This window comes from Callorhinus ursinus, unplaced genomic scaffold (genome assembly GCF_003265705.2).
Source record: "Callorhinus ursinus isolate GAN/ISIS: 27379988/994484 unplaced genomic scaffold, GSC_fseal_2.0 scaffold11, whole genome shotgun sequence".
NCBI lineage: Eukaryota > Metazoa > Chordata > Mammalia > Carnivora > Otariidae > Callorhinus > Callorhinus ursinus.
In genome coordinates this window covers 38,178,200-38,192,018 of record NW_027397073.1, presented here as the reverse complement: position 1 = coordinate 38,192,018, position 13,819 = coordinate 38,178,200, and the positions used below count along the sequence as shown (strand labels likewise).

The following is a 13,819-nucleotide window of genomic DNA, read 5'->3' as shown; positions in this document are numbered from 1 at the left end:
GATACAAATGTAGGGATCTGAAGGGGTTCGTGCACCCCAATGTTTATCGCAGCAATGTCCGCAATAGCCAAACTATGGAAAGAGCCAAGGTGTCCTTCAACAGATGAATGGATAAAGAAGATGTGGTATGTGTGTGTGTACACACACACACACACACACACACACACACACACACACACAATGAAATATTATGCAGCCATCAAAAAACCCCGAAATCTTGCCATTTGCAACGACATGGATGGAACTGGAGGGTGTTACGCTGAGCAAAATAAGTCAATCAGAGAAAGACATGTATCATGTGACCTCACTAATATGAGGAATTCTTAATCTCAGGAAACAAACTGAGGGTTGCTGGAGTGGTGGGGGGTGGGAGGGATGGGGTGGCTGGGTGATGGACATTGGGCAGGGTATGTGCTATGGTGAGCACTGTGAATTGTGTAAGACTGTTCAATCACAGATCTGTACCTCTGAAACAAATAATACATTATATGTTAAAAAAAAGATAGTAGGAAGGGAAAAATGAAAGGGGGGGAATCAGAAGGGGAGATGAATCATGAGAGACTATGGATTCTGAGAAACAAACTGAGGGTTTTAGAGGAGAGAGGGGTGGAGGGGGGTGGGTTAGCCCAGTGATGGGTATTAAAGAGGGTACGTATTGAATGGAGCCCTGGGTGTTATATGCAAACAATGAATCATGGAACACTACATCAAAAACAAATGATGTAATATATGGTGACTAACATAATGAAATAAAGTTTAAAAAATTAAAAAAAAAAGAAAGAAAGGAAAAAGAAAATACGGTATAGAACTACAGTGGAGTATCATTCAGCCTTAACAAAAGAAGGAAATCCTGTCCTTCTACAGTGTGGATGAACCTTGAAGACATAATGCTAAGTGAGATAAGTCCATCACAAAAAGACAAATTTTGCATGGTTGTACTCATACGAGGTATCTGAAGCAGTCAAACACAGAAGAGAAGTCAAAGGGTGGTGGCAAGGGGCTGGGGAAGGGGGAGGTGGGAGCCAGGGGGTTGTTCCCTGGGTGTAGTTTCAATCATGCAGGATGGGGGGAGGGTTTCTGGTGAGTCTACGCACAACAACATGCATATGGTTGACAATATTGTATTGTATGTTTGGAAATCACTGGGAGGGGGAATTTTTATGTTAAAAATTAGAAAAAAAAACCAACTAGCTAGGCTTAAAAAATACATGAAGAGAAATCACCATTTGTAGAAAAACCTTTGCAAAGTTGACTTTCTTAAAATCTTTTTTTTTTTTTTTCCTGGAGCCTGCGCCTACCTGCCCTCCACCCCCGCCTCTCTTTCCCTCCCTCCCTACCTCTCTCTTTATTTCATGATTGTAGCAAAACTGATTGCCTGCTGACTCCACACTAGGCCCATTTCATGCATTATAACAGCCCAACAAAACCCGAATAAAGCCGGGCCTTTCAGCTTGTTTTTCCTTTTTTAAGCTACACTAGTGTCTGCGAACTGTGCATTAAAACTTCTAACCATGTCAAGTTGTAAAGGACAATGAAATTAAAATTTGTAATAAGTTGTATGTATTTTCAATAGCAAAACAGGTTGAATTGCTCTTCAGCTATAAAGTCTAAGATACATACAGCATATATGACTTCACTTGCCTGTTACATTCTTCATATTTTCTTTTTTTTATATAAGAAAGAATTATAAATGGATTCCTAGTGAATACCTAGGAGTGTTTTTGTCATAATAAGAAGTATTTTGCAACTTTTAAATTTAGAGTACATGCTTAGAGAAATAAAGTAACTTTCAAATACATTTTTAAAAGGCATCAAGTACTAGAAAAAGACACATGGAAAAAGTTTGCTCTTATGGACCCAGCATTATTGTTATGTTCAGAAATATTCTAATTTTTTTTTAAAGAGTTTATTTTTTTTATTTGACAGAGAGAGAAACACAGTGAGAGAGGGAACACAAGCAGGGGGAGTGGAAGAGGGAGAAGCAGGCTTCCCGTGGAGCAGGGAGCCCGATGCGGGGCTCGATCCCAGGACCCTGGGACCATGACCTGAGCCGGAGGCAGACGCTTAATGGACTGAGCCACCCAGATGCCCCCCGAAATATTCTAATCTTTCATGTACTGAAAGCATCACCACAGCTATCAGAATTATGCAATTATGATTTTGTTCTTTTCTTTTGATATTTTCATCTCTGATCTATTCTGACCATTACACTTAGATACATAATCTGTGAGCATTTCATCATTTCATTTCTAGGTAGAAAGATTTCAGGGGTGCCTGGGTGGTTCAGTAGGTTAAGTGTCTGCCCTCGGCTCAGGTCATGATCCCGGGATCCTGGGATCGAGTTCTGCATCCTTCATCAGGCTCCCTGCTCAGTGGGGAGCTTCTCCCTCCCCCTCTGCCGCTCCCCCAGCTTGTGCTCTCTCTCTTTCTAAGAGATAATATCTTTAAAAAAAAGATTTCAAAATAAAAAATCCTCTGTGTCAACTGAACTGAAAATAAAAATTTGCCCAGCATTGCCTTTAAAAACAAAAAATTGTGAACTGACCTAAATTGGTGTATGAACTGGAATATCTGATTGCAATTCCCTCTTGTCATTTAAACCCTGGTGATCTCTGAGAGAGTGAATTACTTTAGAATAACACTTTCCTGGAGAAACAACCCATTAGAAGAGATTGAGAGAGAATCAAATTTTTTTGGTATCACTGCTCTACTATTTATACTGGAAAGTCAGAAAGTTCCAGACCTTTTTTTTTAATTCTGAAAGTTACTCTTTGCTAGTTGAAAGTACCCAGAGACAGTGGGTTTTAGAATGGAGCTATTGGGCTTTCACCAAATTGGGACTTTTCCTAGAAACATACCAATATATGTAGGTTTTTTCCTGGGACTATGATGCAACATGATATTACAGACAGTAAGAGAGTTTATTTTTTTAAAGATTGTATTTATCTATTCATTTGAGAGAGAGTGAGCACCAGCAGGGGGAGGAACAGAGGGAGAAGGAGAAGCAGACTCCTCACTGAGCAGGGAACCTGGACCCCAGGATCATGACCTGAGCTGAAGGCAGATGCTTAACTGACTGAGCCACCCAGGCACCCTGGGTAGTAAGAAAGTTTAAATAATCTAAGATATCAAAGAGGATATTTCCAAGAATCTTTTCTTACTAGAAGTATGTGCCATAATAAGTAGGTCTGAGGTAAATAATTATACGAATTATAGTGCTAATGTGAACAAGAATTGTTAATAAAGCAATATTAGTAGTACAGGAACATAGCAACTATGACAATCTCAGAAACTGTAACCAGCAGCCTTTTAAATGGCATTTTACAATGACAGGGTGAGTGGAAAATGGTCAAATCAATGATGGCAGCATCTCATGCAGTGTCCAAAAGTCTTTTATAAAAGTGCAGTGAAATGATGTCTCATCTAGGAGTGCCAATCTCCTCCCTGCCTGGAGACAGAGATTATCATATATATATGACATATATATGATATATGTGTGTGTATTTACACACACACACATACATATACATACACACACATATACATATATATACATATATATTTACTACATATACATATATATGAATGGATATATATATTATAGATCTATGTATATATTCCTCTATATCAATACATATATCTCTCCATATATATATATATAGAACATAGACATGTCTTACACAGTCATTCAATTTAAACTTATTAAATGAGTAAAGCTTATCAGAAAATTGATAGGTGAATCCATGATGTTTACCATGGATTTTTTTTTTACGCAAATGGCTTCTATTTTCTCTAAAGAAATAGATATCAAAGTACACTCACGGAACTATAAGGCTTCTGGGGGAAATGTTTTAGAGTCTTCCTGAGATTATGGAACAAGGGCACACAGATATGCTGTCCTGACACAGACTAGCAGATTTTATGAAAATCACCACATCTAAAGCACATTTTCATAATAAAACCACTGGGCTGTAAAGTATTCTTTCTGTAAAGACATGTAGCCATTGAAACTCTGAAAGAAGGCAGAATATTTGATACTTCAAAGCAATTTTGAGGTCCTTGGGAAGGGGCTGGCCTCAAACAATGCCCACAGCTAGCATAACTTCCCAGTTTCTTGACTGAAAATAACTTGGGCAACATGATAAAATTTGAGTTTCTAGTTTGGCAAAACTGGTGGCTCTTCTGAACATCCCAGTCTATTTTTCTGTGTTTGGAAAATGGCAATAAGATACACTCACAGGAGAGGAGTTTCTTGATGACCAGTAAAAAGGGAGAAGGGAGAAGGCATTGCCTCCATATTTGCTCACTGATTCTTTGTATGATAGAAATAATTTGTATTATCAAACATTCTATTTTTAAAATGTGCCTTAGTCTTTCATTATCAACTGTTATTCCAAAACACAGTATCTGCATGGAGCAGGCAGATAATTAATTCCATTAATAATCAAAACAGGCCTTGTAGGGAGTCATTTGTGTTCAAACACAGATTTGCATTATTAATGTTCTTGGCAGTCCACTATATGTTGAGAAAGAAAACATATGAAAGTCCCAATAAAATCTGGTCTGCCGTATCTTTTGGGCAAAACTTTAATATAAGTTTTTCTTTTGAATTATCACTATTACTGGTTTCGAAGAAGCATAGATTTTAATGACATAAAAAAATAAATATTCCCTAGAGTCACATTTTATCTCTGTAAGCAACTTTTAATAATCATTAGTTCCCAAACTTCTCAAGGCTGACAGCCTAACCCCCTGGGTTGCTATGAAGATTATTTTCAAAAGAGGAAAATATTAATAGGTTACAAGACTGCATGTCCAGGCAATGAAATAAATTTTATTCATCAAAAATCAGACAAATTCCTATCCTGGCTTTTATGAGACATAGTTCAAATTTTCTTTAAAAAATTGTGTCAGACTGTTGAATCACAGACCTGTACCTCTGAAACAAATAGTACATTAGGTGTTAAAAAAAAAAAAAAGAAGATTGCAGGAAGGAAAGAATAAAGGGGGGGGAATGGAGGGGGAGGCAAACCATGAGAGACGATGGACTCTGAAAAACAAACTGAGGGTTCTAGAGGGAAGGGGGTGGGGGGATGGGTTAGCCTGGTGATGGGTATTAAAGAGGGCACGTTCTGCATGGAGCACTGGGTGTTATACGCAAACAATGAATCATGGAACACTACAACAAAAACTAATGATGTAATGTATGGTGATTAACATAATAATAAAAAAGTCCATAAAAATAAGATCGTATCAGTGATTTAATGACCACCCGCAGTGCACTAGATAATGCAGTATTGTTTTGATTCAGATTTCTTTGATTAAAAACATACAACAAATTAAAGAAATACAGTTACTTCTATAATTACTGGCCTTATCAATAAATATACCCTTGATGTATACAAGTATGCATTTCATATTACAAAAAATATAGGCTTGTAATAGGATGTGTGATTACTTATGGATGGAGGGCAAGATTGAGAATGATTTGAAAGTGTAGACATTGTCGCACTCTTTGAGAAGACTGGTTTGTACTCCCTTGTACCTTATCCTCAGAAACTGGACAGGGATGAACTTGAATTTGCAGAACGTGATCTGGTACTTGGGCCATACACATTGAATTCCTAAGTGCAGATGCCTAAGGAATCCTCAACTCGAATACCTCAGGCAGATACTTTCTCTATAAAAATGAAATTTGATTGATTCCACTCAAATTTTTGACAATAGATTTAAAAAATTTTTGCATGGAAAAATGTTACATTGCCTTTGTTATATCTTCCAAGAATTATACTTTTTCTTGGACCATAGCTTCTACCATCTATTAAGTATACTTTCTGTTTTCATTAAGTTTTCTCTATCTATAATTAGAAAATGCCAATAAAATTTACTGCTAGGTTCAATAATCCAGATATCTTTCTTCTTTTTGTCTTTTACCTTACATTGTTAGAGCTATTGGAGTTTGCAAGGCATTGTTGCATCAGTAGTGAATTCTATTTTTAGTTTATCATTGACGTGGTCGGGGAACTAGTGATCCACCTTTTTAAGGTGAAGAGACTTGCACAGACCTCAAGCTTCTCACTGCAAAAATGTAAATACACAGATAATTCAAGTGTCAGTTTGCTGAACTTTCTAGACAACTGTTACAGGATGTCTCCTATCTTTACGTGTTCTTTGCAGTCTGTATGACAGAAGCATTTTTACTTAAGTAACTGCTTTAAATGTCTCCTTTGCTTTTTTAGTACAGATGGGGTGAGGGAGTACAATTTATTTCACATGTAAACTACTGGAAAAAGCTCAACTTCCTAAAAGCTTCTCTTCTTCCATTTGGTAACAAGTGTTTCAGAACTAAGTACATTGCTAAGAGTTTCCAAGGAAATTCATAGAAGATCTGAGAGAACCGGAACTTCCATTTAAACTGCTTTACTGCTGAGAACAAAACAAAACTAAAACGAAACAGTCTGCACTTAAAGTAAATGTACTTATTGAGATGACGAGAAGTGATTGATGATGCCATCAACACACACACATACACACACATATAGTGACATGCAGGGAGTCATTTCTTTCGCTCAGTTAGGAGCATTCTATAGTCTCCTCCCCTTGCTGGCCATACAAAAATTAAGACAGCCAACACAGAAGACCATTCTATGCAAAGGTGCTCCCAAACCCACTAAGATAATAAGGCAAAAATCTCTTGACCAAACCCAAGTCACCTAGTGATAAGAAGTGAAATAACAGAGATGCTAGATTGTGTTTCTGACTTGAGAAACCAAAGCCACAGCAAGAAAGCTGTTACCCAGATGTTTATCAAACTCTCAGAAGAACAGGTTATTACATTAACAAACTCCCTTGTAGCATTATTTTACACACTGGCATGATTTTATAAACAATGAAGATTTGAGAACTATTGACTTAAATAAAACTACAAAGTAAATACAGTCCCTGACCCAGTAAGTATAGATACATGGCTGGCAAGAAGTAACCAAGTACATTGCAAAGTCATCTCTAAAATTCTTCCTGATGGCCTTAAAGTTTTACTATCAAAAAATAAAAGTAAAATAGCATTTGAAATTTTCAACTTTAAGTGTAACACACTGCCATTTAATTATTGACCAAAAAATTGAATTAAAAAAATGTCACTTTATACAGGTTTCTCACACTCAATTTTGAGTTCCTTTGTTAATATGACCAAAATGAAATTTTAAAGGCAATGTTCCCTTGAGGTTCTAAAATTGGATTGCAGATATAAATTTTTTCGTTAGTGATTTTATATGATATCATAGTATTTTTGGCCTCAGAAAAATCAATTTTAACAAAGCAATACCAAATCAGTATCTTTAACATTAAATCTTAATGTATTTTGGGGATAAAAAGTATTTTTTCCTAATCATATGATATTCTTGTTTCTCCTGAGTTTTTTTTTTTAATATTTTTTAAATCTAGGGGCACATGGATGGCTCAGTTGGTTAAGCGTCTGCCTTCAATTCAGGTCATGATCCCGGGGTCCTGGGATCGAGCCCCACATCGGGCTCCCTGCTCAGTGGGGACTCTGCTTCTGCCTGTCCCTCTGCCCCTTCCCCCATTCATGCGATCTCTCACTCTCTCTCTCAAGTAAATAAAATCTTTTAAAATAAATAAATAAATTAATTAATTAATAAACCAAAATCTACATTTACAGCAACTCAAAACATACCTTTATTTGCAATTTGGGCTCTACTGATTAAAAAAAAAAGGACACTCTTAGATTATTTTTTTCTTAGTCCCCTTTTCACATAATATTCTGTTTTGGTAAGACAGTTGCAATGCTCTACCTGGTGATTCCATGGCAGGCCTGGTGTCAGATATTACCTATGTAACTGTCACACTCAAATTCCTACTTCTAATATCAACCTTCCCTCTGAGGCTCAACCCTGAGTAACAGAAAATTCAGGTATGTCAAATTTAATATTTTGAAATTAAATTTATGTGTTCTTTTCTCCAGATACCTCTTACAAAAATTTTTCATTAAAAAACAAAACAACACCTGTTCTATCACCAATATATCTTGTGCTAGTTAATGCATCACACCAAGATTTTTTTCTTCTCTTACACTGGGCTTCTCTTAGTCAAACAACACCTTAAGTCCTCTCAGCTCTATCTTGGAAATGATCCTCATCGCAATACATGTGAGAAGCCCCCATTGAGAATACATAATTCAGAGCCCCATAATTTCTCTCCTGGGCTAATGTGATAATGCTCTGGCCAGTGTTTTTCCCTTCAAATCTTGTCCACTTCTCAAACCTTTTTTTTTTTTTTTGATTTAATTTAAATTCAACTAATTAACATATAATGTATTATTTGTTTCAGGGGTACAGGTCTGTGATTCATCAGTCTTACACAACTCCCAGCGCTCACCACAACACATACCCTCCCCAGCCACCCCATCCCCCCAACACCCTCTACTCCAGCAACCCTCAGTTTGCTTCCTGAGATTGAGTCTCTTATGGTTTTGTCTCCCTCTCTGGTTTCATCTTGTTTCATTTTTCCTTCCCTTCCCCTATGATCCTCTGCCTTGTTTCTTAAATTCCACATATCAGTGAGATCATATGATACCTTTCTCTGATTGACTTATTTTAATTAGCATAATACCTGTCTTTTAAAATTATTTATCATGTTGCTTTTCTCTTTAAGGACTTTGAGATTTTTTCCTTGGAGAACAAAACCTAGAAGCTCCTGGCATCCAAAGTTCTTCAGAGTTGGAGAATAATCTTAGCAGTCACATTTTCTATTACTTCCTCTTATAACACTCTATACTCTGTCATAACTTAGACTGGAAAAAAAAATCTTAACAGTGTAATATTCTGAGCCATTTAAATGTCCCAAAAGAGCATCAATATATAGAAAGTTTCTCATAATTAATTTTTTTCAAAGAATCGGCTCCTGGTTTCTTTGATCTGTTCTATTGTTGTTTTAGTTTCTATATCATTTATTTCTGCTCTAATCTTTATTATTTCTTTATTTCTGCTGGTGTTAGGTTTTGTTTGTATATGTTGTATCTGATGATGGTTTGTCATTTAATTTTTAATCCTGTTTCCAAAATTTTAACACATGTATCTAAGGTTGAATAACAAATTAAATTTTTTCTTAAAAGATTTTTTTTAAAGTTTCTTAAAAGGTTTTAGGTTTTTTCTTTTTTTGCTTTTTGTGCGAAATCAAAAAGTGTTATATAGATAAAGCAAGTTTAGATATGGCTTTCATCAAACTAAGAACTGAGAAAGATAGTATTTTCCTTTTTCACATCCTAACTAACCTAAATTCCAGGTTAACAAAATATTTTTTCCTCCCTAAGTCTCTAATATATCTGCCAGTCACCCTTAAACAAAAGAAACAAGTCCTATTTATCTGAAATTCTTCTACTTCTTTTCCTGTATACAATTATTTTTATGAAAAAAATGCAATAAAAGCAAATAGAGACTAAAAGATATTGTAGAAGAGAACAAAGACCTCAACTGTGTGTAAATGAGTTGCTGAATTCTCAGATTGCTATAGACCAAAAGACCTTGAACAAATACTCTACAGAAGATGGGAGGTCCAAAAAGAATGTCAAGACAATTATATTCTAACAATTAGAAATTTCCCTCAAGGCAAGAATCTAAACATGATAGCTATGTCAGAATCTTTAGCTATAAAAATATTACAACTGTAATAAAAATTCAGAACAAATAGATATTATAGTTGCAACCAAAATTCAGAATACTTTTAGTGTTAAACTTTGAGAAGCACAATGGAGGCAGTAAAGAATTTTTCAGAGCAGTTAACCATTAGCTACTATATAGGAATCCCATTAACATGATGTCAGAAGATTAAGGCTAACTCTGTGCAATGGCCATCTAGAGTATAATGTTGGACAGCCTGAAGAGGTGTATTATTTTATCTACAATGTAATCAAGTCTGTGATACATAAAGGAGCTTCATAAAGGGATTTAATTAGTAACTGGCAGTTATCAGTTCTAGTCTGATATTTATTTTATTTTGTCCACATATAACATCTATATATTATTGGCTAATGCTAAAATAAACTAAGAGGTATTAATGCTGTTGTGACTAACATTTTATTTCAAATTAAATACAAAACGTACGCTACTTTAAAAGATACATTAAGAGTAACAAACTTTCTTTTCATTTTTTTCATTTCATATTAGGAAAACACCAGTTTTCCTAAAGTACAAGACTAAGCTACAATTTATGTTAAAACTGTGGTTATATTCCTTGTCACAAATGGCTACATAAGCATAGATTAACAAATCTCAGGCTGAGTACTTTAAAAGGGACCCCTCAGATACTATTTGTTTATCCCAGATGGCAGTCACCCAAAATCTTCTCAGTATGATCCTGGGAGTTTTCATCACTGGCTTAAAAAAATTAGACTCAACTGGAAAACAGAGACTTGAAAATACAATTAAAGTTAAAAAAAGAAAAACAAAAAACTGGCCACAGCACACAATTTTCACCTTTTCATTTTGAGCAAATAGAGAAACTTGACTAATGATGTTATTTCAACACTGATGTTGGGAAATAATCATAGATGATTTCAAAATTAGAAACAGGTGTGTCAGCATGGATGAATGAGCAGAAAGAACAATCCCTTCTTAATGTCACTCTACATAATAGATTCCTTCATGGCTACTTTTGATGAACATTATGTTCAATCATATAGTAAACATAATTCCATCTGAATTGTGTATCTTGAAGGAGCCACATAATTGAGATCTTAATTCCTACATATTGGAATAAAAGCTTACAGGTTATTATAATTTAATTTAATCTGGGTGTAAAAATTACCCATCCATTTTGGTATTTCAGGTATATTAATTATGAAATAGTCAAACTAATTAGAAAAGCCATCAAAATGGTGATGCCAGAGTCACTGAATCATAATGCTTTTATATTAATGTGAAATTAACTTTTAAAGGGAACATGCATGAGACAACATGAACTGAAAATAATCTAGTGATGAATTTAACACACATTGTTTAAGCCTGACTACATATGGGTGTGTGTTTATATATATCTATAAACAAATTCCTATGCTTTTTGTTAATGTTCCTCTCCTGAAGAGTACTGTTTCTGTTACTTATAACTTAGTTATGTGAAGTGTTCTGATCTACTATGTTGGCTGTGGGTATAGGGTATATAGTAAGAAAAGAAATAGCACTATTAGGGTATTTCTTCATACATCAGATGTAAAGTTTACAATTTTATTTCCATCTATGATGAAAAACTAATTTGTTGTTCAAGAAGTCACTAACTTCTAGGGGTTCTCTAACTTCTCAAAAATATACACAAGTAACCCCATTAATGTTCTTGAACACTGCATGTATTTGGAGTAGTGGTATTATCTTCCTTAAGATATTGGATTATGTTATCCTACTCCATAATAAATTTTGGTAAAAATAGTATAACTAAGCTTCTCTTTGAGTCTGCTATTTTCTATGCAGAATTTTCCTGCAAGATCTCAGTTGTGTTTATGACTCATCTATCTCTTCTATACCAAAAACCTCTAAATCTCAATCTGTAATTAAGACCTTTTCCTGAGTTCACATTTCAACCACCTACGGGACATAAATACCTGCATAGCCCACAGGTGCTTCCCAATCAGTATGTCAAAACTATACACTTCTCACACTCTCACTTCTGTAGCCATAATTTGCTCTTCCTCCTGAACTCTTGACTTCTATTAATGATACCTCCATCCAGTCTCCTGAGCTAGAGACCTCGGCCATATTGAACAGGCCCCCTTTTGATTACCTCATATGGACAACCCAGGATGAAAACATATATGACTGTTTAAAAAATGTTCTATTGAATATCCTATTTACCGGACTACACATCGAGCTAGGTGCTGGGGATATATCATCAGATAAAACAGACTGGATCCCTGCCCTCAAGGGGACCTACAGAGGTATGGGAGGGGAGAGAAACTAGGGAAGAGGAAGAAATGAAAACTATAGAATATAATAAGTTCAGAGAGTGATAACCACTAATAATGAAAGAAAATAGGGTGATGTAAAAAATAATTGGAGATGGGTGTCCAAGAGGGAAAGCATTTCTGAGAAAAGTATATAAGCCAACAAGCTAAAAATGATAGAAAAGAGGCAGTCATATGAACATGCAGGGGAAGTGTGTGCGTGTGTGTGTGTGTGTGTGTGTGTGTGAAAATTGCACAGAAATCCATCCTACACTTGATTATGAAACATTCTTCATACCCAAAGATCTCTATGATCCCCAAGATTTCATTACATAATATCAAATATTCACATAGCTTAGACTAGAATTTGCCTTACAACAAAACATTTAAACACCCATTTTTGCTACTGAACTGAATATTCTCACTTCCCCCTTCGGATGTGCTAAGAGTGTTCCCTGGGAGTAGAATCACTATGAAGTTAAGTTAGCTTCCTTGCTTTCTGGCTGCTAGGATTTGGTCGAGGGGAAAGCTAGCCAGGATTCAGAGGTGGAGAGATGGGAGTGCCTGGGGTTTTCATCCCCCAGCAGCCTCAGGAGAGGCTTGTCATGCTCTGCTGCAGCTGTCTTCATCCTCTGCTGAACCTGGATCCTACCAACCAGCCCCTCTGCCGGGGCTTCAGTTCTTATCTGGTTCTGCTAAGAGTTCCCTTCCATTGTTCCTCCAGGCTTCTCTCACTTGCTAGTCCTGCTTCACCTCCTCTTCTGCATTTCCTTAGGCCATCCCACACCTACGTAAATAGTCCTATTGTTAAACAGTCTTCAATATTCTTTCAGAGGATCCTGTGTGGCTCAGTCCATTAAGCCATCTGCCTTCTGCTCAGGTCATGATCTCGGGGTCCTGGGATCAAGCCCTGTTTGGGGCTCTCTGCTCAGCGGGGAGTCTGCTTCTCCCTCTCCCTCCACTGCTCCCCCTGCTTGTGCTCTCTCCCTGTCAAATAAATAAACAAACAAACAAATATCTTTAGAAAAAATATTCTTTCAAATATGCTTTATGTGCCCTGCTGGGTCCCAGAGTGACATAGTGGTATTCGTTATTGAGCCAAACAGTGAGCAATGAGTACATTGTCTTACCTAAATTTGTATTTCCTTGTTATTAAACATTTTTTTTCTTTGCTGGTGTTTGTATTCCAAGCCACTATTTCTAATTGGCTAGTGTTCTAAGCCACTAACAGTAATTTTCTCCAAATTCTCGAACACAAATATAAAACCCCTTGGAACATTTTCCATATCATAAATCCATCCATTGTCCCATCAGTTCTGTATTTCTCCTGGACACTTCTCTCCTGGAATTCTATCTTCTTATTCTAATCTGGAAAGATTCTTCTCCAAGGCTTCCTCCATAACATCACTCCAGATATTCTTCCAACCTCCTCTGCCCCTTCTATTTTGGATCTCCTCTTCTTAGATTCAGTGACTTCTTCCTTGGTTTATGTTCTTGTTTCAGTGGAGAATATTTTCCAAAAACTTTCTGAGAAAGATTATTAGAAGATATATACCAGAAAATTATTTTAAATTACTTTTACCCTTACATTTGATTGATAATTTTGCTGGATATAGAATTGTCTTTAGAATTTTCCAGGTTTTACTCCCATATATTTTAGTGTTGAGGACAGTTTTTTGCTGGGTGATGTCCTTTGGCTTTCTAACTTTTTATATGTGACTTTTTTTTCTCCCTAAGATTTTCTCTTCATCTTGTGTGTTCTGAAAATTTCATGGTGATGTGACTGACTCAGATCTTTGTTTGTATTTACTGTCCTGATAACTTTATGGGCTTTTGTTCTGGTGATGCATGTTATTTAGTTCTGAAAGGTTT

The 13,819-nt window shown here is 36.0% G+C and overlaps 1 protein-coding gene across 12 annotated transcripts in view; it reads right to left on the bottom strand.

Moving 5' to 3' along the window:
- Window positions 1–13,819, bottom strand: part of NOL4 (nucleolar protein 4) — a 422,575-nt gene that overhangs the window by 59,463 nt on the left and 349,293 nt on the right. The gene's annotated exons all lie outside the window — the stretch shown is intronic.